Source organism: Camelus ferus, chromosome 33, assembly GCF_009834535.1.
Source record: "Camelus ferus isolate YT-003-E chromosome 33, BCGSAC_Cfer_1.0, whole genome shotgun sequence".
Classification (NCBI taxonomy): domain Eukaryota; kingdom Metazoa; phylum Chordata; class Mammalia; order Artiodactyla; family Camelidae; genus Camelus; species Camelus ferus.
In genome coordinates, this window is record NC_045728.1 from 1800532 (window position 1) to 1822621 (window position 22090).

General features: G+C 53.6%; 1 protein-coding gene across 1 annotated transcript in view; it reads left to right on the top strand.

Moving 5' to 3' along the window:
• OPCML (opioid binding protein/cell adhesion molecule like) overlaps positions 1-12744 on the top strand; it is an 872021-nt gene extending 859277 nt beyond the window's left edge. Inside the window, exon 11 of the transcript XR_004316937.1 lies at positions 12734-12744. The gene's annotated coding sequence lies outside the window, so the exon portion shown is untranslated. The remainder of the gene's footprint in view (positions 1-12733) is intronic.
• The last annotated feature ends 9346 nt before the right edge of the window (positions 12745-22090 follow it).

Genomic DNA, 22090 nt, shown 5'->3' on the forward strand with positions numbered 1-22090 from the left:
CCTCTGCTCTGTCTGTGCCCTTTTCCAAACCACCCCCACGCCTACCCCACCGGATGGCCTAGAGGACGCAGCGTGAGGAACGGCTCTGCTTAAACGCCGTGTTCTCACACTTGTCGTCAGGGTCACGGGGAACGAAGCACGTTCCCGGCCCCTCAGTGTTGTCACACCCACCTCCTTCTCCCCTTTCCCGAGGCCTCCGCGTGGTCACTGGCCTGGAAGCAAGCCACCTGCAGAAGCAGGGAGGGTGCCCTGAGCCCCGGCGCCTGGACCCCGCGGGGCGGGGGGCTTTCTGGGCTGGCTGGCCCTGAGGAAGGATGTGGGCTGGCGCCCACGGAGCCTGCTTCCTTTCTCACTCTTGGCGTGGCTCCAGTTACGAGACCAAACCACTCCAGTTTCTGTCTCTTCGTGGGTGAAGGTCTCAGGGGAGCCAGCTGATGTGGCGGCAGAGCAGCTCGGGCGGCAAAGGGACGCGTCGGAGGCCCTCGGACCAAAGGCCCGGGTCTGCTCTCGGTGAGGGTGTCTCCATCTCGGTGCCACGCAGGCTGCCCAGATGTCCCTGTCTGTGATCCTCCCATTTTGCGTCTTCCTCCCTGTGCGGTGATGCTTGCTCTGGTGCCCAGTCAGTTTGCCAGCCAGACGTGTCCTCTGTGATGTCACTTCCTTGTGGAGCTGCTGGCAGAGGTCTGCGTGGTCGCTGCTCCGCTCTTGGTGGCCCTGATCTCTGGGCCGTGGGCAGCCTCGGCGGTTTCCTCCACCTGCCCCTCTCCTTCTCCTGAATTCCCACCTCGAGAAACTTGAAATGGCTGAGGAGGGGAGTCAGACAAGACATGGAGGGGGCCGGGGCGATGAATAGTCCTGTCGCGTGCATGTGCGTTTTGTCTGAGCGCAGGGACGTCCGCAGGGACGCTCGAGCGAGCCTACCCCTTGCACAAGAGCGTTACGATAGCTGTGACGCGTGTGCAGGGGTGGACGCGGGCAGGGCTCAGGCGGAGAGTAAGGGCCAAACGCTGCTGACTTCGGTGTTTACGGAAACCACAGTGGAGTTCAGAGCTTCCACATACACTAAAAAATTCACGTCATATTCACACAACCTAAACGTGATGGAGGTTGGTGGGGCTGGAATCCACCTCCATCGTGGCCACACGGATGCGACATTGTGTGCTCATCCAGCTCAGCCCCGAGGCCCCCCTTTCCCCGGGGCTCTATTTACCCAACACGAGAGCAGGTCACGAAGCCTGTGCAAGTCTGCCTTCTTCGTGAGCTTCCAGAAGGGAAGGTGGAGTTTGCATCTCTTGAACAAAAATGGCACCAAGTCCCCAGACACTTTCCTGGCCCCAAGGGTCAGGTCTAGAGGATGTGCCCTCTAGGCTGACCCTGTCCCCTTTGCTGTTGATGAACAAGCCCCCGGTAGTGTTGGCTTATTTGTGTCTGACCCTAAACCAGGCACAAGTCTGAGAGCCTCGGAGAAGCCACACACAGCAGGGGACCCATCGAGCCTACAGAAAACCCACAAGAGGAAAGAGCTGAATTCCAGGCTCCCAGGACACAGCAGAGAAGCACACGGATAGGACCAAGTGGCTTCTCTTTGTTCTCTGGTTTGGATGAAACAAGACACATCACCAGAGGTCACAGCCCAGGAAGACAGGTTACGGCTGATGAGACATGGACTCTATTCAGCCAAACCCGACTCCACTCGGGGCTGGGAACCATCGCCTTCAAATGCAAATAAGTGTCCGCGTGAGCATTTCTCTTCCCCGTCTCCTCATCTCAACCCTCTGTCTTCCTCTACCGCCCCCAGCCAAGGACAGCGGGCCGTCTCTGCGCTCCCTGTATCTCGGACACCGACAGCAGGGCCTGGCATGTGCTAAAGCTCGGTGACCGTGGAGTCAGTGCATCTGGGCCTCCTGAGCTGAGGAACAGCACGGTCAGAGCAGCCCGCAGAGCGGGGCCGTGGGAGACTCCCCGGACGGGGCGGAAGGGAGGACGGTCGTCACCCGCAGGCCGGGGAGAGCCGGGGCGGCGGGGCCCGCGGCTGTGGGCTGCGTGGGCGCGGGGGGGCCTGGGTTGGAGAGGGTCGTACAGAGACGAAAGGTAATGAATGCGGTGCTGAGCGGGGACGACCCGCGGGATCTGCCTGCTCACTTCCGTCTGAAAGGAAGCGGGTCTGGACCAAACAGCTGGCCTCTGCTCATTTTCTTTCTTTTCCCCCTTGTTTCAGTTGTTTGCTTGCTTGCTTCTCTTCAGGGGCAAGGCTACCCTTGCGTTTATATTCGTGTCCGTTTTCTGAGACGCTTGGGTTTCACTGTTCACAGTTTTCAGACACAGCACCTCAACCCAGAGGCCGGGAGCGTGCCCTGGGTCTCCCAGCTGGTCAGCAGCCGGGCGGGACACAGGGATCCAGGCCCCCTTCCCTCTGCTGCCCCGCTCCGCCCTCCCTCCAGCACCACAGCGTCTCGCCCCCCCTCCTGCCCTGGGAGGCCGCACTTGGACTTCCTCGCCATACCTTTCCTCTCCGTCATGGGCAAACCCTGTGCCCCCCTCACTTCCACCCAGCCCACACTGCACCCTCAGGTCTCAACAGGGAGGCGTCAGCAGGAGGCAAACCTTAAACTGGCTGCACTTCCCGAGGGCCCTCAGGAACAGGACTGAGGACAGTGATGCGATGGGGGGGTCAGACCCAGGCCTCTGGGCCAGTGGGTCCCCCACATCTTGGCCCCCTTTCTAAGAGCCCGTCCTGGGTGTCAGCTTCTCATTAAGTCCAATGAAGACTCTACTGGCATTAAATGTGGTCCCTGCTGCCAGGGAGTGTGGCATAGAATTAGGAGGGTGCCCCCCCACACGCACACACACCCTCACACACACACACCACACACACACACCACACACACACGCACGCGTACACACACGCGTGCACACACACACTTGTGACCAAAATGTTAAATGGCGATGCACAGACCTCAGAGGTCACGTCCCACTGGGGGAAGGTCTGGAGGGCGATTAAAGCCCAGAAATGACTTTAGATGCAGAAGCGCCCCCGCTCCTGCACCGGCTTTCGCACCCAGTCAGCCCAGGAACCATGACCTGTGAAGTGAAGCTGAGGCCAGACCCCCAGCTCCCCACCCAGGTCCCACCGGCAGCCCCGGGTCCACAGCTCCCCTCCTGCACGAGGGCCCCCCCGGGCGCCCACACTCTGGGGTGAGGGGGGCGCCACGTCAGTAAACAGCAGCGCCGCAATCAATTTGGCTTTTTCGATGAAGACAAAAGCGCAGAGGAAGCCATTAGAAGAGGCAATAAAGGCCCTTCCCGTGCAGTTAATAGAGAGCCTCCTGGATGGAACCAGCCCAGCTGTTGCTGTGAAAAATTTACTTCTGTTTTCAAGTTCAAATCGAGACTAAAACATTATCTTCGCAGGAATTGATTTTCCGTCTTCCAAACACATATGCCACCTTAATTGTGATTTGTGTGATAGTTCAGCTGCTGAAAGCTTTCGTTTGTCTCTACCTGGTTAAACAACTTTAAATAATAACAAGTCAATATATCTGTCTATTGACCAGGGTTCTCCTCCACCCCCAGAGCCCGCCGCGGAAGAGAAGAGCGGGCACCCCTCGCGCCCCGGGCCCCGCCCACATCCGCTTCTCTGTGCTCGATTTTAGGGGCAGATAAAGTGTTCAGAAAACGGGGTGAACAGAGCTCGGCTGAGGCTGTCTGGCTGCCTGTCTTGTTTGCTCTGAGCTGCAATACATTCTTTCAAGGGGAAAACAGTCTGATTTTTATCAAATTCTTCAGCACTAAATGTCTTCATTCACTTTACAGAAACTCTGCTTTTGCGTGGAGCTTCAGAAAATAATATTAAAGATGGCAGCTTGGTCCGAAAGACTCACACAAACAAAAAGTCCATGGCTCTCCATGATGTTTCTTACGAGAGACTCTTGTTTCCTAGAAGCGCTTGGTGTTACTGTGAGGCGTGGGGCCAGGGCGAGGGGGCGTTTTATTCACATGAACATAAGCTAGAGCGTTTTGGAGAGTGAGACTGTGATGGTGGGGGGGTAAAATTTGGGGTTGTTTGTTCGTTTTTGACACACGAACCAAATCGTGTGTCAGCCCAAAGCAAGCCGAGCGTGGTGCAGACCAGGGTCTCGAGAGCTCATCCAGCCACTGCCCAGTCCTTGAAGACCTGCCCGTGAGGCAGAAGTTGGCCAGCCAGCAAGTGGCCGTCCCCTTGGCAAGGGTCAGCGGACCCTCCTCCATCCAGTGCGGCCCGCTCCCGCTGCGAACTTCCCCTCCGTGTCAGGGGTCAGTGATGCAGGCAAGGGTTTGGGTGTGTCTCCCCCAGGCGGCCCCCTCGTTTAACCAGAGGCGGGGAGAGGGTGCTGTCCGATCTGACCCCCCGTGTCTGTCCGTGGGACCAGCCCTGCCCCCCAGCCCCTTCCTCCAGCGTTGACCTTGCTTCTGTAGCACAAGCCAGTCGGGGTGCGTGTGGGGGGGGAAGAGATTGCATGTGTGTCTGGGTCCTGGGTAGACGCCGCCTGGCGTCAGCTCAGCATGGGGCGCAGCGGGGACCAGCGTGCATTCACGGAGGACACACATGCTTAGCCCTGGGATGGGAACCGGGGAGGCCGCTGCTGTCCTGGGTGAGTTCAGGATTGATTCAGATGTTACGGTTTTGTTCCAAGTTTTCACAAGCTCTATTTCAGGGCTCTGTCTTCCAATTGGTATAATCCTGATCCATTTAAAACACACTCCTCCCTGCCACGTCCTCCCTGTCTCCTCCCCTCCCCCCTCCCAGAAGGACCCGCAGACCCAGAGTGAACACTGACAGTAGCACTAATACCGCTCGAAACTGACAGGTCGCTTACAAACAGCGCAGAGAAGATGGGAAGCTGTCATTAGTGGCTAATTAAGAAAACACTTCTCTTGGGCTGTGTTCACCTGATAAAGAACATTTCTGGACTCTTCTGTGTTTGTTCTCCTTGTGTTTTCCTGCAGGGCATGAAATGTGTATTAATTGTCTGTGTATCTTTAGCCGTGAATCACTGACTGACTGATTGAACGAATGAATCTGTTTATTAACTTTTTTACCCCACAGCCCACCTCCCTGGATGTACGGACGGCCACCTTTAGTGCTGGTGTGGAAGTGGCCTCTGTGCCAGGACTTTCTAGACGCCGTCACGAGAGTGACGCTGTGGCCCCCAGGCTTGCGGTGCCCTGCGTCTCTCCCCGCCTTCTGTCTCCACATCCTTGTGAGAGTCCGTGTGTGTCTCATGGACAACGTTATAACAATAAAAGCTGCCCACTCCCACCTTCCAACATGCCATCAAATCAACTCTTGTCTTATATTTTTTGTTTTCTGTTTCTCTCCGGGCCTTGTCTCATATACAGGCAGTTTTACAGAGATGCGCGCAGAGCAGAGATGTAATCCCGCATTACGGTCACTAAGATGCAAGTGTGTGTCTTCCCCCAGTTACTAGGCAGCGGGCGGGGAGGACTGGGGGCAGCACACCACTCGGCACACAACAGCCGCTAAACAACTATGTGTTGATTGAATTAAAGGAACAGGAGAACTGCTCATCTCTGGGCAGGGGTGAATGTTCTTGCATGGGCTCAAAGGCTGCAGTGGGAGGAGCCTCAGTGACCAACCCCTCAGTAACCATCTCCTCCGTCCTCTAATCTCCATAAACTCTCTTCCCCCTTAAAGCACCCACATTCCTCCTGACTCCCCACGGGGAGGGACAGAATGAGGGGCCACAGGGAGGGGCCAGGGCCCAGGAGGGAGCAACCCACACCTGACCCCCAGGCCGACCCCAACACCATCCAGGGCTTGTTTTGCAGATGGAGAAACTGAAATCCAGAGAAAAACTTGCCCAATAAAACAAAGCGACAGCAAAGCCCCCGACACCCCCAGCCCACACGCTGACTCCCAGCCCGGGCCCTTCACCCGGAGGGAAGGAGGGGCTGAGGGACGGGCCGCCTTGCATGGACCCCAGGGCCCTTGAGACCCCAGGAGGAGCCCAGGGCCAGAGGCCCCGCTGCGGAAGGAGAGACATAAGAGCAAGCCCCTTGCGCTGGGCCGGGACATCTGCTCAGTTATTTGTTCTTCTGAACAAAGGGGCCGGTTCAAAATTTGGGCTTGGGGGAGTCGCCCTGCAGCACCTGCTCGTGGCGAAGGGCGCCCCAACGCCTGCGAGGGCTCCAGTTCTCCCTCTGGCCACCGGGGGGCACTCGCGGCACACCGGCTCCGCAGCCGCCGGGGGACTTACCGACACCCCCTCCCCGGAGGGAGCAGCGCTGCTGCCACTGAGCCCGCGCTGCACTGCAGGCTGCTGGCCGGGCGGCCCAAATGTCACCTGCTTCAGGACACAGGCCTCCGGGGGTCAGCCCCGCCCTCCCGTGCTAGCCCCGCCCTCCCCGGGCTAGCCCCGCCCTCCCCGGGTCAGCCCCGCCCTCCCCGGGTCAGCCCCGCCCATCGCTCCCTCCAAATCCCACGTGGACCCAGCGCGCAGGTCAGCTGGCCCCTTTCCTCTACCTGTACCTGGAACAGGCTGCGTTCTGAAGACTCCGTAGGTCTTCCTCCTTGCCCTCCCTCTGTGCAAAGCCACGCTGGTGCCGCTGGAGCCCTGGGTGCACGGAGGGCCTCCGGGGACCCGGGGGCGGGCGGGGGACACCCAGCTTGGAGCCACAGGACGGGAATTCGGACGCTAACACTCTCCATTGCCCTGCAACCTCGCTTCGCTTCTCTGTGCTCAGTTTCGTTACCCGTGGAATTAAGAATCACAGCCTCGGCACGGGGCTGTTGAAGAATTCACAAATGCAAATTCTGTGTGAGCGCCTGGCAAGGTGCCTGAGCACAGATGACACCCTCCGACTGTCCCCCCCGGATGCAAGAGGGGTCAAGACTGTGCCTTCTCTGGGCGCCTGTTTCCCTGCCGTCTGTGTGGAGCCCCCTGTGCTGGGCCCCCGTGAGGGCCCTAAATAAGACACAGCTCTGCTCTCCAGGTTTGGGGGGGGACCCCACCTCGAAGAGGGAGCAGGAGCCGGAGGAGACGTTAAGGACCCTTTTTCCCCAGGCCTGAGGCCACTGAGATGCAGTTAAGGAGCAGGTGGCCAGGCGCCCTTCTCTTGTTTCCCGGCCCCCAAAACCTTCCAGACAATGGAACTAAGACCCAGAGACCCAGGCTGGCCCTTGCGCCCCTCTTGTCAGAGCAGGCAGTTAGCTGGATATGAGCAGAGAGCAGGGGACCCCCTATCGAGAGTTATTTACGCCTCCCTCCCGAGGCTGGAGCACAGAAGGCGTGGGGTTGGTTGATGGGAGGTGCTCCCACTGAGGTCTGCAGTGACCAGGGTGCCTTTTCTCTCTGGGATTATTTGCATTTTAGAATGATGAGCTCTGCTCACCTTGTGACTCTGTGAGGGGTAGGGTGTAGTCCCAGGTCACGCTGAGCGGGAGGTGCGGGGTGTGCTGCCGCCCGTTCCGTCGTTAGAAGAAAGCCAGGCCGTCATTTGGGTCCTCACATCTAACGGGCAGCTTGTCTAGTCTTGACGCTGAGTCTCGGAAAACTTAATGCCCTTGTGGGAAGATCCCTGTCTTCTCTCTGACCACCTTCGCCTTCTGGGGCCCCCCTGCTGGGCTGAGTTTTGAAGAGAGAACAGCGCTCGACTCTAAATCGATGTGAGCGAGCGCTCGTACTGTTCTCTGCCCCAGATGAGCTTCTTAGTTTATTGAACTCTGTGCAGCCCCACCCTTCTTTTTACATGACCCCTGTGGGTCAGGGTCTTCCCCCCTGCCCCTCCCCAAATTTAGGAAATACACTCTCCCTGTAGAAAAGGCTCCAATTTATTTTGAGGGACTTTCATGGCCCTGTGGTTGACCCTGGTGAGCTTGAAATGAGGGTGTCGATCTTGGTCTGACCCCGTCCCTCCAGATCCGTGTGCTCTTCATGCTCCTGGAATTGCTGGGGACGGGGACTGTGACACAGCCAGTTTGTGGTTTTATTCCACAGCCACTCAGACACACGGGCGGTTTGATTACGAAGTAAATTCCGTCGCCTACAGCTCAGCTGAGCTGCGGAGAACTGGGGGTGTCAGAGGCAGCACCACACCTTCTCGTCCTCAGTCCTCTCCCTGGGACCCTCCGGGAACGGGATCATCTCGAAACTGTCATCTTTCTGATGAAGGTTCCCAGCCGTGACTGGACTCACCTCGTCCTCACCTCCCCCCTCTAGACCGGCTCTCCTGGTCTCGGCTGACAGGCTTTCGAGCGTTTCTGCTGCTCCCTCTGAAACCGCCCCTTTAAGGATGCCAGGAGGAAGGGGTGCCTTTTCTGGTTTGCCACTATCATCACGGCCTGTGCTGGATTGAGCAGTGGTCCCCCCTGAATGACAGAAATGATATTCACCTTCCAACTCCTGCAGTCTGCGAATCCGCCCTCAAACAGAAACAGAAACAGCAAAACAGGGGTGGGTTTTTACAGTTAAGAGTCTTGAGATGAGGAGGTATCCTGGATGACCCAGTGGCCCCTGAATGCCATCACGTGGATCCTCGTGTGGAAGAGGCAGAGGGAGACGGGACACACGGACAGAGGGTTATGGAACGACAGACCAGAGAGAGATTTAAAGGTTTGGCTTTGAAGGTGGGAGTGACGCCACCCCAGGCCAGGGACTGCTGACGTCCACCGGAAGCTGGAAGGGGCCCGGAGCAGGTTCTCCCCAAGAGTCTCTGGAAGGAGCGTGGCCCTGCCAGCACCCTGACGGCAGCCCGGTGACACTGATGCCTGACTTCTGGCCTCCAGAATAGTGAGGGAGTGAGCGCGCGCTGTTTCAATGGCCAAGCGCGTGCTCGCTTGCTACGGCAGGCACAGGAAGTCGGCCCAGCGTCCGGAACTCTTCTTGGGCAGCCGGCCGCGCTTCCTGGTGCCAGCTGCCTCTGCGCGCGGTCACCGCAGCCCCACCTGCTGCACCGCCTGCGCGTCAGCGGCCGCCGTCCCTGGGAACCCCTGAGCCTCCGACGCTGCCCCAGGTGTTCTCAGATGGCGCGAGGGGCTTCCAGGCCAGACTGCGCTGAGCTACTCCGGGAAGCCCCTCCCACTTCAAGCACATGAAACAGCAGGTGAAATGCATTTTTTAAAGAAATCAAATATGTAGCCAAGCTTGGACATGAAGAAAGGACTGGCTCCATCTTCCAGAGGAACGATGGGCTGCATGGAGGCAAGAAGGCTGTGAGGGCAGAGGATGTGCAGGAAAACGGGCAGGAGGTGCGCCAGAGGGGCTGACGTCTCTGAGGGATGGACCTCGGCTGCTGGCCCTGCGGGGGGTGGGAGGGCAGCTGACGAAGCCAGGGGCCTGGGAAATGTGGCGGCTGGGAAACATCTCCACTTCCTGGCCTGAAGAAAACAGAGAAGCACTGCTCCAGCCGGACCCCAGGGCAAAAGCGATCCAACTACAGCAATCAGAGAGGCCTGGTCTGAACTGCAGAGGGGTGTAGACCCAAACTGATGCATTAGATGTTACTGGTTTGGAACCTGCAACACTGGTAACAGTTTGACAGAAGCAACAAGGAAAGCGACTTCCGTGGACGCTTCCGTGGTCCACAGAACGCACGAACCCACACAGAAGGAGATGTCTGAACGGTGAGCTCGTGGTCCCAAATGCTGAAGTATGTGTGGAAATCCAGCACCACAGTATTTAAGATAAACTCTACAACAGTGGGGAGAAACCTCAAGTTCCTAAAGTAAGATGACATTTTAAACACACACAAAAAGGACAAGTGGTTTAGATACAGTGCTGGGGTGCCGGATGAATAGCACACTGTCACGGCCTCTGTGGACCTCGTTTTCTAGTGGGAAAGGCAGACAGTAGGTGAATGCGTAGGAAGTTGGCAGTTGGCGCTAAGTGCTGTGAAGGGACATCAAACAGCCTGAAGGGAGATGGACCTTAGATACCAGCAGAGATCTGCGTGTCGTGAAGGAGCAGGCTGTGAGGGTCCTGGGGAAGAGCATCCTAGACAGCTGCAGCAGCCGGTGCAAAGGTCCTGGGGTGAGCACAGGTTAGGGAGTTGGAGGAACAGCAAAGACGTCAAGCTAGATCTAAGGGAGTAGGGACTTGGCAGGTGAACTCAGAGAGGTAGCCAGAGGCCCAGTCACATAGGACCTTGTAAGCCTGATAACATTTAAAACAATTTTTTTCCCTGTGTGAGTTGGGGAAAATCTCTGGAAGTCGTGAACGAAGAATGACATGCTGTGAGTTATGTATTTTAAATAATATTCCTGGTTGCCATGAGAACAGTGATTTAAGAAGCGAGAAGGAAGAGAGGTCAGCTGGAAAGCCGCTGCGCTCGTCCTGGCTGGAATTCAGGTGGCTTCTCGTAGGTGCTGCTGGTGGAGCATGAGGCACGTCTGGGTCTAGGGTTCTGGGGAAGACGCTGCCGGGAGGACTTTGCTGGCGGCAGGCGCGGGGGGCTGCGCGGCCAGGGCGTCTGGGGGGGCCTCCCAGGCCCCCTTTCTCCACTCCCGGAAGGGGGGCAGGCACTGCTGGGTGTGAGTGGAGGGGTGTGTGTGCACGTAAGTGCTGGTGTCTGTGTGTCAATGTGTGTATGGCCACGTCTGTTCATGTGTGCATCTGCATGTGTCCACATGTGTGTCCGTGTGTGTCCCTGCATGTATATCTGAGTCCATGTGTGTGTCTGCATGTGTCTGTCCATGTGTCTGTAAGTGTGCGTCTGTGTATATGTGTGTGTGTGTCCCTGTGTCTGTTCATGTGTGTATTTGTGTGTGTGCCCCTGTGTGTATGCTTAAGTCCAGGTGTGTGTGTGTGTGTGTGTCTCTGTGTGCGTCCATGTGTCTATATGTGTGTTTCCGTGTGTGTGGCCCTGTGCAGGCATGACGCCTTTGAGGTTTCTGTCCTGCATCCAGGTGCCCAGGAGTGGATTACATGAGTCCAGAGCTTAGGGGAGAAGTTGGAACTGCAGACACGAAGTTAGCATCTGTCAGGGTAATGGGTGGGCTTTAAAGTCAGGAAGAAGCTGCAGCTGGAGAAGGGAAGAGGTCTGAAACCCAAATGTAGAGCGAGAGACGGGAGCATCGTCAAGACGTGCGGCCGGAATGCCCTGCGCTGAGGTGGGAAGGGGCAGGGGAGGCGGCGTCCTGGGCACCGAATGAAAGAAGTCTCTGAAAGCAGGCAGCGAGCAACGGAACCCAAATCTTGCCAAAGGGGTAACAGGTCAGGACTGAGACTTGCAAGGTACTTTGGGGGGAATATTTTTTGAAAGGAAGGACATTGATGTGCAGTTTTTGTGAGTGAAGGACTGAGGACAAAATCCTGGCAGACGTTAAAGCAATAATAGATGAGGACGGAGTGGAGAAGACAGTCACTTGAAGGAGTGTGCCACAAAGGCCGGCGAGAAAGTAAGCAGTGGCTGCAGGGGCGATGCGGGCGCAGGATGGAGCTTTAAGGGTGGGGGGCGCTGGCGTGTCTGTGATCTGATGGGGAAGACCCCGTCGCGGGGACGTGCAGGACACAGAGGAAACAGTAAGGCAAGGACTTGAACCCAAGTGAGCAAACAGGGGTTGGATTTGAGTATCCAAGGAGGGTTGCCTTCAAATAGAAGTAGAAGCGACTTGTTTGTCAGAGGAGAAAGAAGTGAGCGCTCTGTGTGCAGGCGAAGGCTCGTCTCTTAGCCAGGATTCCTGAGAAACTAGGAACTGCTGGTGCTTCATTTGGGTAGAGCAGACCCAGGGCAGCAAAGAGGGGGAAAAGGTGAAATGCAACAGTAGGAGCCTTAATAAGCAAAGCACCGTGATGCTTTACTGCACTGGCCACCGCTTCCTGGCGAGCCCAGCAGTGGGGGGACAAAGCTGGTGGCTTAGCAGTCGCTGCTGCTCGGCGCCCGTCTCTTTTAGACGGTGTGCGTGGGAAAGCCATGCCTTGGCCGAGTGCACAGGAGAGAGGAAAGGGGGGTTTACTTTCCCTGCCGCATCCCCTCCCTTGCCTTCCGTTAGCTCAGGTGTTCTGTGCAGTGCAGCGTCTCCTGCATTTCTGGGTTGCATCATCCGGCCCCTTCGACGGCCCCTTGGGGTACGAGCCCCTACTGCCGTGCAGCGAGGTGTGTCATCCACGTCTGGAAGGCCTACGAGGAGCCGTCAATGCTAAGTGTAAAAGCCGGGGCACGGCGGCTGAGGGGAAGGGCTGGGCGTAGCAGAGGCAGGGAGTGCGCCACGCACCGCGTTCAGCTCTCTCCGGCACACTGGCGTGCGCGCAGCGTGCAGTGTGAGAACAGCGCCTTCGCGCCTTCTCCAAACGGTAGGGAGTCGGGGCGCGGGCGCAGGCCACTTTCAGAGTCTCCTTTACGTCTCTAGCCGGTCCTGACCGCCCAGAATAAACCCTCTTACTCATTGAACACTCCCTCTCTGGGCAGCCTCCTCCCGGCCCCTGGGAACCACCAATATGCAGTCTCTCTCTTTGGGTTTATCTATTCTGGATATTTGGTTTTTTACTTTTTTAATTTACATGCAGGTACTGTTCATTGTTTCTAATGAGAGTTTAGAGCTTTAGCTTTTTAAACTTAGGTAGTTATCAAAGGAGTAAAGCCAAACACAGGGTAAGAGCCACACTGATGCAGGAATCCAGTCCGCTGTCCAGCTCTGTAGCTCATCCCAGCCCGGCTCTGACGCCGCCAGGGCCACTCCCCTGCCTGCTCCCCAGGGGCTCTCCCACTCACGTACAGGCGGAGGGGACAGCTCGAGCGGCAGAGCGTGTGCTTAGCAGGCACAAGGTCCTGGGTTCAATCCCCAGTACCTCCTCTAGAAATAAATAAACCTAATCACCTCCCCCTCACCAAAATGAAAAAATAGTAATAATCAAATAATACAGTAATAAATAAATAAAATAAAATCATACTTATAAATCACAAAATTGATGCCAGAAGAAGTAGAAGCTATGAATACACCCGTGAGCATGAGGAGATTACATCATGCGTCCACATCGCCTCCCGAGAAAAGCATTAGTTCTAGGCGGTTCTGTTGATTTCACTGAACCCGCAGGGAAGAGAAAGACAGGGTAACTCCTGCCTTATTAAACTATTTTAAAAAAGAATATTTTAAGGCAAAACTACTCAACGTATTTTAAGCAGCAGTATAATGGTGACCAAAACTGAAGAATGACAATACAGAAAAGTATAAGCTTGTATGATTTATAAACACTGAAATGATCATCTTAAAACACGATAAGTACCGTATAAAAAGTCACGCCTAAGTAGTATTTGCCCCATGTGTACAAAGCCGTTCAACAGGAAATAAGCTAGTCATGTGCCATTGATAATAGAAGAACATGCTATGGCCATCTAAACAGGTCTCTGAGAACGGGATGCTACAGTCTAATGCTCAGTTATGACTAAAGGCAGCTCCTGGCGGGGCGGGCGAGGAGGGCCCGCCACGACTTGATTAGAAAGGCCACGTTAGCGCTGTCTGAACCAGGCCCCCCTGCTGTGTGCTCGCCTCGCTTCCACTTACTCCGGGGCATCGCTTCTCAAAGCCTCTTCTTCGTCTCCTACGCCACGTTTTCTCTTGCTGGATGTTTTTCATCAACACATAAACAAGCATTCTCTGTGTCTCTCTGTGTTTCTCTTTGTTTCTGAGGCTACAGCCTCAGTTTCTGCTCTCCATTCCAACAAAATTCAGAAGAGTTAGTTACCTGTTTTCACTGTGTCAGAGATCTCCATCCTCTCTTCAAATCCCCGCAACAGGGTCTGTCCCCACCATTCACACGAGCATGAACTCACCCTGGTACTGCTGGCCTCCACGTGTACATTCGGCAGTCAAGTCTCACCTCCACCCCACCTGACTCATCCGCAGCGTCTGACACCACCGTTCACTCTCCTCCTGTCACACAGCCTGCACTTAGTCTGTAGGATCCCGTAGTCTCGGTTTCCCTCCTAACCGGCTGTTCCATCTCCCTTACCTTTTTTGGTTCCTCATCTCCACTGTCTCTTAATTGTAGAGTGCCCCAGGGCTCAGCCCTCGGTCTTCATGGTTTCATCTAGCTCCATGACTTTAAGTACTTTCTTTTTATCAGTGCCTCTCAAATTTACATCTCCAGCCAGACCTCTCTCATACACGTCAGATTGACCATCAGGTGGCCACCCCAGCATCGCTCCTTGGATGTCTGATTGTCAGCTCACGGCTTCCGAGGTAGACTCCTGGTCTTCTGCCCCCTTGATCTGTTTAACCCGTCTTTCCCTTCCCGATGGAGAGAACACGCATCCTTCTGTTTGTTTAGGACACAGACATAAGAATCCTGAGAGCTTACTTTCTCTCAAGCATCACATGCAATCCGACAGAAAACCCAGAATTCAGTCACTTCTTATTTGTCACCTTCTCCACTGCTTTGAAACTTGGCAGAGAATTTCCGTCCGTCTCGGGGGGCTTCTTCCCCAGATATTTGCAAGGAGAACCTCCTTCAAGTCTTTCCTCAAATGTCAGCTCATGAAGGCTGATCCTCGTGGCCCTGCTTACACTTGCAGCCAGCACCTCAGCAGCCTGCGCCCTCTGGTCGGGCTTTATATGCTCCTTAGAGCACTTGTAATTGTTTAACATGTGTATTTTATCTTTGTTTCTTGTTAGAGTGGAGCCTATATCAGTAAAACAATGGTTTTTGTGTTATATACTGTGTTTTGGAAGCATCTAAACGGAGTCTGCCACATGGTAGGTTCTCAGTAAGTATCTGGGATATGACTGAATATTAAGCAATTTACTGAAGGTCCTAGAAAACAGCAAGACAAGGAAGAGAAAGAAAAGATGTTTTAAAACTGGAAAGGAGTAGCTATTCTTTTTGATTTATTTAAGAAGTAATTGCATACCCAAAATTCCAGAATAACTTCTAGACATAAAAAGTATGGTTGAGTTGCAGGACATAATCTGAGTATGTTAAATAATATTCCTCTTTTCCAGGAATGATCAAAGTATAACAGGACAGAAAAACCTCATTTGCAGTAACGACAAAAAATTATAAAGGGTGTTTTGGAACTCTCCAACAAAATACGTGCTGAACTGTTTTGGAAAGAAATAAGAACTCAAGAACAGCATCAGGGATCTCAACAAATAAAGAGGTAGCCGTTATTCTGATAGGAAAATTCAATGTTGTAAATATATAATTCTTCCAAGTTAATCTTTTCGTGCAGTGAAATTCTAATCGCAATCCCAAAGGACTTTTTGTGAAATTTAAAACATGTCTAAAATAAAATAGTAAATGAATAGGAGCAGCCAAGTTCTCCAAAATAACCGAGAAGAGAGACACACATGACTGTTTGTCGATGTTCACTTTAAAGTTATAATAATTATAAGACTGTGGTATTAGTCTAAGAATAGACCAAAAAAAAAAAAAAATTAACAGAGCGAAATAGAAAACCTAGACCAGAGCCAAGCATTTAAAAATACGGATACCTTAAATAGAGATGGTTTTTTTAAATCAGTATGGAAAGCAGAAATGGTTAAAAGTGCATAAGAATAATTTCCTTTCCACGTAGAACAGTGTATCACCTTCCCTTCCTCCTTATACCCAAAACCCAATTCCACAGGAATTTAATGCAAAACCAAAAAATTATTTTAAAAACATATATGTAAATATCTTACAAACTTGGAAGAGGAAATAATTTTTTAAACAAAGAGTGAAACAAGAAAGAAGTCCACATGTTAAATGAAAAGATGGATTGCATGAATTTACATCACAATGAAAATTTCCATATGGCTAATATACTATGACAAAGTAAAATGCAAAAACTAAGCTGGAGGAAGTATGTGCAACATTTATTAAAAAGAAGAGGTAAATATTCATATAAATAACTTTTTAAAACAATAAGAAAAAGACAAGCAAGAAAAAGACAAGAAAAGCAAAGAAAAAGACAAGAAAAATGTGCAAATGTTTTTTGCAGGAAATTCAGGAAAAGTCCACATGACTAGTAAACACATGGAGAAATACTGTGTCTTACCAGCGATCAGTAAGATGCAGATAAAACAAGATGCTATTGTCACTTATCTTATTAAAATATATACTAACATGTATTATATTTTAATTTTTCATAGTTTTCTTTATGTAATTTTCTGACTTTTTAAAATGTTTGTTTTACTCCTTAACCCTACCCTTGGCTGAAAAATAATCAAGTATTTGTGTCAGGTGAGGAAATTGAAACCCATGCATTGCTAGTAAAAATTTAAATTATCATTGCTATTTTGAAGAGCTAGCAATTTCTTGTAAAACTGAGAAAATGCATAGGAAACAGTAAATTAAATAACTGATTCCAGCTCATATCCTCATATGTGCACAAGGAGACCAGCACAGAGATCGTCATAGACGCAGGGCTGCTGTGCGGGATCCGCCCCAAGTGTCTACTATGGGGGATGGGGAAATAAATTCAGGTTTACATATATGCAGGAATTTTATATAGAATTTAATGTATATTAGTCTCATTGAATAAAGAAAAAACCCCTATCTAAAGAAAATATGCACTCGCCTGCATATATATATATAATACAAGGGGACAAGCTTGAGCAGAGGAAATACATGCCAGCGTTATGAGAGTAATTGCTAAAAGGAAGTGACAAGGAGAGTGGGTTTGTGGAGACGTCCGCCTCGTCTGCAATTCTCTCTTGTACCGAATGATCTGAAGCCAACACGACATTAAAGTCTTGGTGTTGGGTGCATGGATGTTGGCTGCGTTAGTCTCTGTATGTATATTTTTTTTTCCCCTGAAATAAACTCAGCCTAAGATGGGAGAGATTAGAAACAGCTGGTAACACACCATCCGAAAGGTTTAAACCGACCACATATTTGGGTAACGATGCTGCAGGTCAGCTGGTGGTTATCTGGCTGTAGGATGACGTCATCCTGGTTCATCTCTGCTGGATGCTGGTGACACTGAGGTCAGTGGGCGAACTGGCTGGGTCTGGGAGGTGCAGACGGGCTCGCCCATGTCTGGCAGTTGGGGGGCCTGTGTCCAGGGCACCCACCGTGGGGTGGCCGGTCTCAGCGTCTCTGCGTGTGGCCTCGCACCCTGCAGCCGGCCAGCCCAGGCTGCTCACAGGGTGGGCGGAGGGTTCAAAGTGGGGGGTGAGAGAGGTCAGACCCAGCGGCCCAGCGCCTCTAAAGCCGCTGCTTGTGTCATGTTTGCTGACATCCCAGAGGACAAAGGAGTCCCAGCACTGATCCCGGGTCAAAGTGGAGAGTCCCTCAGAGTCACACATCTCATGGTGGGGTGGGGGGCGCTGCAAGGAGCAAAGAAACCGAATTATCTTGGAAACCTACCACACGCACCCCAACAATAGTGTGTAATGACGAAAGAAGAAAAACACTGAAGAGCTATAAATATACATACATCCAAACATACAGGTATAAATTTTAAACAGAAAGAGAGACGGCTATAACTACTTTGGATCTGGGGAAGAGGGCCGACTAAGGCGGTCGGTAAAGAGGGAAAAGGCTCACTCACAGCCTTTGGAAGAGCGCTCTGTGACGTTCCTAACGTGGTTACGGGTTTGGTGAGGACACGATGGGGGAAGAGACACATGGGCTGAGTTCTTTCTGCTTTCACCTCTGGGCTCACCGACCGGGAGTACTTCTCAGGCAGCAGGGTTTTCCTGGGGGTGGGTACCCAGCTCATACTTCACATGCTTGATGAAATGAAGCGAGAAAACACACTTACTTGTGGAAAAGCAAACTGCACAGCAGCACAAGGTGGGAGGCGCGGATGCATGGAAAGAAACCGCCCAGGGCAAGCTGCCACTCCCTCCCTGGGGTGGGGGCTTGCAGAAGCAGGGCTGGTTATAAATATCTCTCAGCTTCCAGCCTTGCTACAAACTCTGAACGGAACGTCCCCTGTTCTTAAAATCTGTAACGATAGAGGTTTCATATCCTGCTTTGAAAACCCGCTCTGCATCTCACCGCCCTGGCGATCAGGGAGCCTTTCCTTAGATCTAACCTGTGTTTGTGTTGCTGCGACTTGCTAATTTCCTGCGAGGCTGTGCCCTCCGTGGAGATGGTGAACATAATCCTCCCTAAAATCATATTCTTGCACAGATCAGATAGAATAGACTGAAGCCCTTTCACAGTCCTGCACATCTCGCTTGAAAGACTGAGATTCAGGCCAGACATAATACAGGGTCTGACCGGTAGCACAAGCTGTAAAAGGATGAAAGTGTTGCCGGGTTTTGCAGGCAATTCACACACTTATTAGCACGGCTGGCTTTTCCCTGGGATTCTTTTATAGCACAGCCATAGAACACCCTCACTGGTAGCCCATGGTCTCTCCGGCGTCAGACATCCTGGCTGTAATCTGGGGGCCACGGAAAGCCAGGCGGAGAGATCGCGGTTCTGGGAACCAAATACCCCAGTTTATGTTCAGGCTCTACCACTTATGGGTGGTAAGGTCTTCGCCAAGGGGCTTAAAAATCTCGGCCTCACTTTCTTGCCAGGATAATAAGACCTACCTCTCACCCTCTCACCCTTGATGGAGGATTCAATAAAATAATGTGCCTGGAAAGCACCTTGAAGACTGGAAACCGACAAAGCTGCTGTAACGCACTAGCCGTGTTTACAAACGCCTGACCACACGGCTGCCTCATCCCGGTTCTCTAGAGGAGGCTTGAAAAAATGTCAAAACCACAAAAATTTTATCCCAGTGGAGTGTGGGCTGTGGATTGGCTGGGTTTTTAAAGTGTGTCTCTAAGATCATTATTCATAACTTGGCATATGTTTTCCATATTTTTCTCTGTGAATAGTTCTATGAACAGGAAACCCTCAGGCATCTCACGAAGTTTGCTTTCACTAAGTGAACAGAGAGCCCCCACTGTGTCGCGCCGCCTTAGATACAGAACACACAAAGATGAGCAGACAGTCTCCAGCCTCAGAAGTCCACGAAGGAGAGACCCCAAGAAGCAAACGATCGTGTAGCATGCAAAACGCTATGACCAAGACGTGCTCGGACGCTAAACCATTCAACTGCCCTTCACTGTAAAAACAGGAGAAAGACGGAACTCCTTAAAGACGGCAGAGAGGAGGATGACGGGAGGATTATGCGCACCGCCAAAGCTGGATCTCCGTGCCCCCTCTGCATTTCCCCTCCCCGGTGTCCTGGCCGGTGGAAATCATGTCCAGTCTTTGGAATGAATGAGCTGCTCCTCCCCCGACGCGCCCTCCCCTGAACCTCCTATAGAGCAGTCATGTGTAATTCAAGGCTGAGCTGAGACTGCTTCTATATTTAATTACATTTTCCTTCTCTGTTGGCCCCTGCCACTTCTTGAGCGCCCCCCCCCCCGGCCCAGACATAATGCAAATACAGAAGCAGGGCTTTGGGTGAATTGTCCTCCTGGAAATGGACGATGGCGTAGAGAGGCTGATAGTAAAGCAAGTGCTCGAACGCTAATGAGCGAGGGGAAATGACCAGGGGTCAGCTGACGGGGTGACTCGAGAGGGTGGGGTGGACACAGTCAATGACCTTGACTCCAGAGGCTTGGCGACTGGGAGTGAGAGGAGTGAGAGGAAGCAACAGGGAACCAGGGGTGCAGACCCAGAGGCGTTTGGGGGTCAGGGAGAGTGGGCAGCCAGCCCCCACTGGAGAGAGGAATGAAGGCGGTGGGTCCTCCAGGACAGTTAGGAGGCACGCACAAAGCCACTTCTGGGGACGGAATTCGGGGCGAAGGGGGATTTCTACTGACAGGCTCTAAATTCCAGGCCAGAACGTGCTGGAGAGAAACGGGAGACGGGGCTGGAAGGCAGGCTGTTCAGGGACGGCGGAAGGACTCGGGGGAAGGAGGCTTGCTGGGGGGGGCGCGCACCGGGGCTGCAGTCGGGAGAGCGGGAGCGCGGCGAGTCCGCTCGGGCCGTGGCCGCACCGGCTCCGACGCCCCGGCCGGAATCGCCCACTGCGTAGCCCTGTTCAGGCTGAAACTCAGAACAGGGGTCAGTGCGCGGGTGGCGCCGTGTGCCACGTGGGGGCTCGCGGGCTGTTTGTCGCTGCTTCCCGTGCCGCACGGAGGGGACTGCCCTGCACTGAGAGCACGTCCAGCCTGCAGGGAAAGCAGGCATGAAGGGCGAGAGGGTCACAGGCACAGAAAACAAACCATGGCCGCCAGAGGGAAAGGGGGCACGTGAGGAGTCTGGGGTTCACAGACACACACTCTGTGTATAAGGTAGGTAGACAGCGAGGACCTGCTGTGGAGCACGGGGAACTATGCTCAGCGTCTTGTAACAACCTACAAGGGAAAAGAATCCGAAAAAGAATATATATGTGTGTGTGTGTGTGTGTGTGTGTGTATAACTGAGTCCCTTTGCTGTACACCTGCAACTAACACAGCGCTGTACATCAACATGTCAATTTAAAGAAAGAATCTTTTATGACACACACTCAGCTGTACGACTACAAAACTCAGCTGGTCTTAGCAATTTGTGGCACGAACGTTTCTGAGGTACCCCCTAAATGACACTGCAGTAGACACCAAAGGTACAAAAAGCAGAGCGCCGCCTGGAGGGGCTGCTAGCTCAGCGTAGAGAAGGAAGCAGCCGGCCGCTTGCTGTGCGGTCTGGTGACGGCTGCGGTGCGGGTAACAGCCGGGGCTTCCGCAGAAGGACAGGAGAACGCCTGCACCCTCCTGTAGGCGCTCCCGACCCACCGAGAGAAACTGCTTTCCTACGTCAGCATTTATTTGTTCATAAAACTTTTGTAGGGATTTGAGAGGAAAAGAATAGAACCTCAACCGCAGTTCCCAAACGTGTCTGTTCTTTAGAATCTCACACACATGCACACACGCACACACATGCACACACATGCGTGCACACGCACACACACACGCTACACAGGGTGAGAGGGGCCTATCCCGGGGACACCGGCGTCCAGCCCCACCCCTGCTCCTGGAGTGACACAGAGCTCACAGCAAGTCCCTCTTCTTCCCCAAACTAATTCAGTTTGGCTCTCTCTCCGTTACAACCAAAGAAGTCTTAACACATTAATCTAATTTATAAAGAAAGGAATCACTGGCAAAATCTGCTCCTTTGTTATTGCCCACAAATTGCTTGTGACGTGCCTCAGAACTGACTGTGACGGCGCTAATTAGCACAGGCTGCTGGGAGCCACTTGCCTGCAACGCAGGGGTGGGGGCTCCTGCCTCGTCCCCGGAGCCCAGCCCTCACCCCCTTCTCTTCCGTCTCCTCCGGGCCACACCGGGCTCCCGGGGAGAGAGCAGGCTTCCTGCTGTCTGTGCCACTCCTGTGTGGGGCACGTGTGATCGGCGCCCGCCTTGGCGTGGTGGGCTTGGTTTCCCACTGAGGCTGAGCCACTTCCCGGTGAGGTGCCTCGACCTGGACTCTCCTGCGGAGGCGCAAACCCGCGTCCCTCCCACAGCCGCCCTCCCCGCCAGCCGCTCTCGCGTTGAGGGGACTCGGGGCCGTGCTGCTCCTGGTCCGCCGTTCCCAGAACCGCTGGAAGTTACTCTGGGCCCAAAGCAGCATCCTTGGCCTTCCTACTGCACCCAGCACCGCCCTTCTGGCGCGAGTGCCACGGGCATTGCCCACCAGTCCCCGTCCTGGAGACGCTGTTTCCGGGCCCCCCTGGCTGGCAGCCCTTTTGGCAGCAACGAGACTGAGTGTGGCAGTGTTTGGTGCTGGTGGCTGAGTGTGGTTTCCTAGACCCGGTTCTCCTGATCCACTGTTCTGGGTTTTACGCCAGCGTCTCTGTGCCCCACAGGATCAGGGAGGGCCCCTCGCCCCACCCTCAGGCTCCAGGGGCTCCGTAATAATCACGGTCACGATGAAAACAACGCGGAGCTGCTCCACCTCTGTCCTGAGAACACACTGAGCCCCGGTTCTCGCTGCCCGGTTCTCGCTGCCTGGTTCTCGCTGCCTCTCAGGGGCCCACTCACCTGTGAAGGAAAACCACAGCTCTCAAGGAAGCGGTTTCTGAACTCCCGCACTTGAAAGGGACACGGGCTTCTGCCTCAGCCCCTCTGGTTTCCGTCTTCCGTCCAGGCGGACATTTGCTTCAGAATCACCAAGGGCATTTGGTCAACATTGTTTCATTCTGTTCAATCCAGCCGCAGCGGGCTGTGCGACGCCTCCGG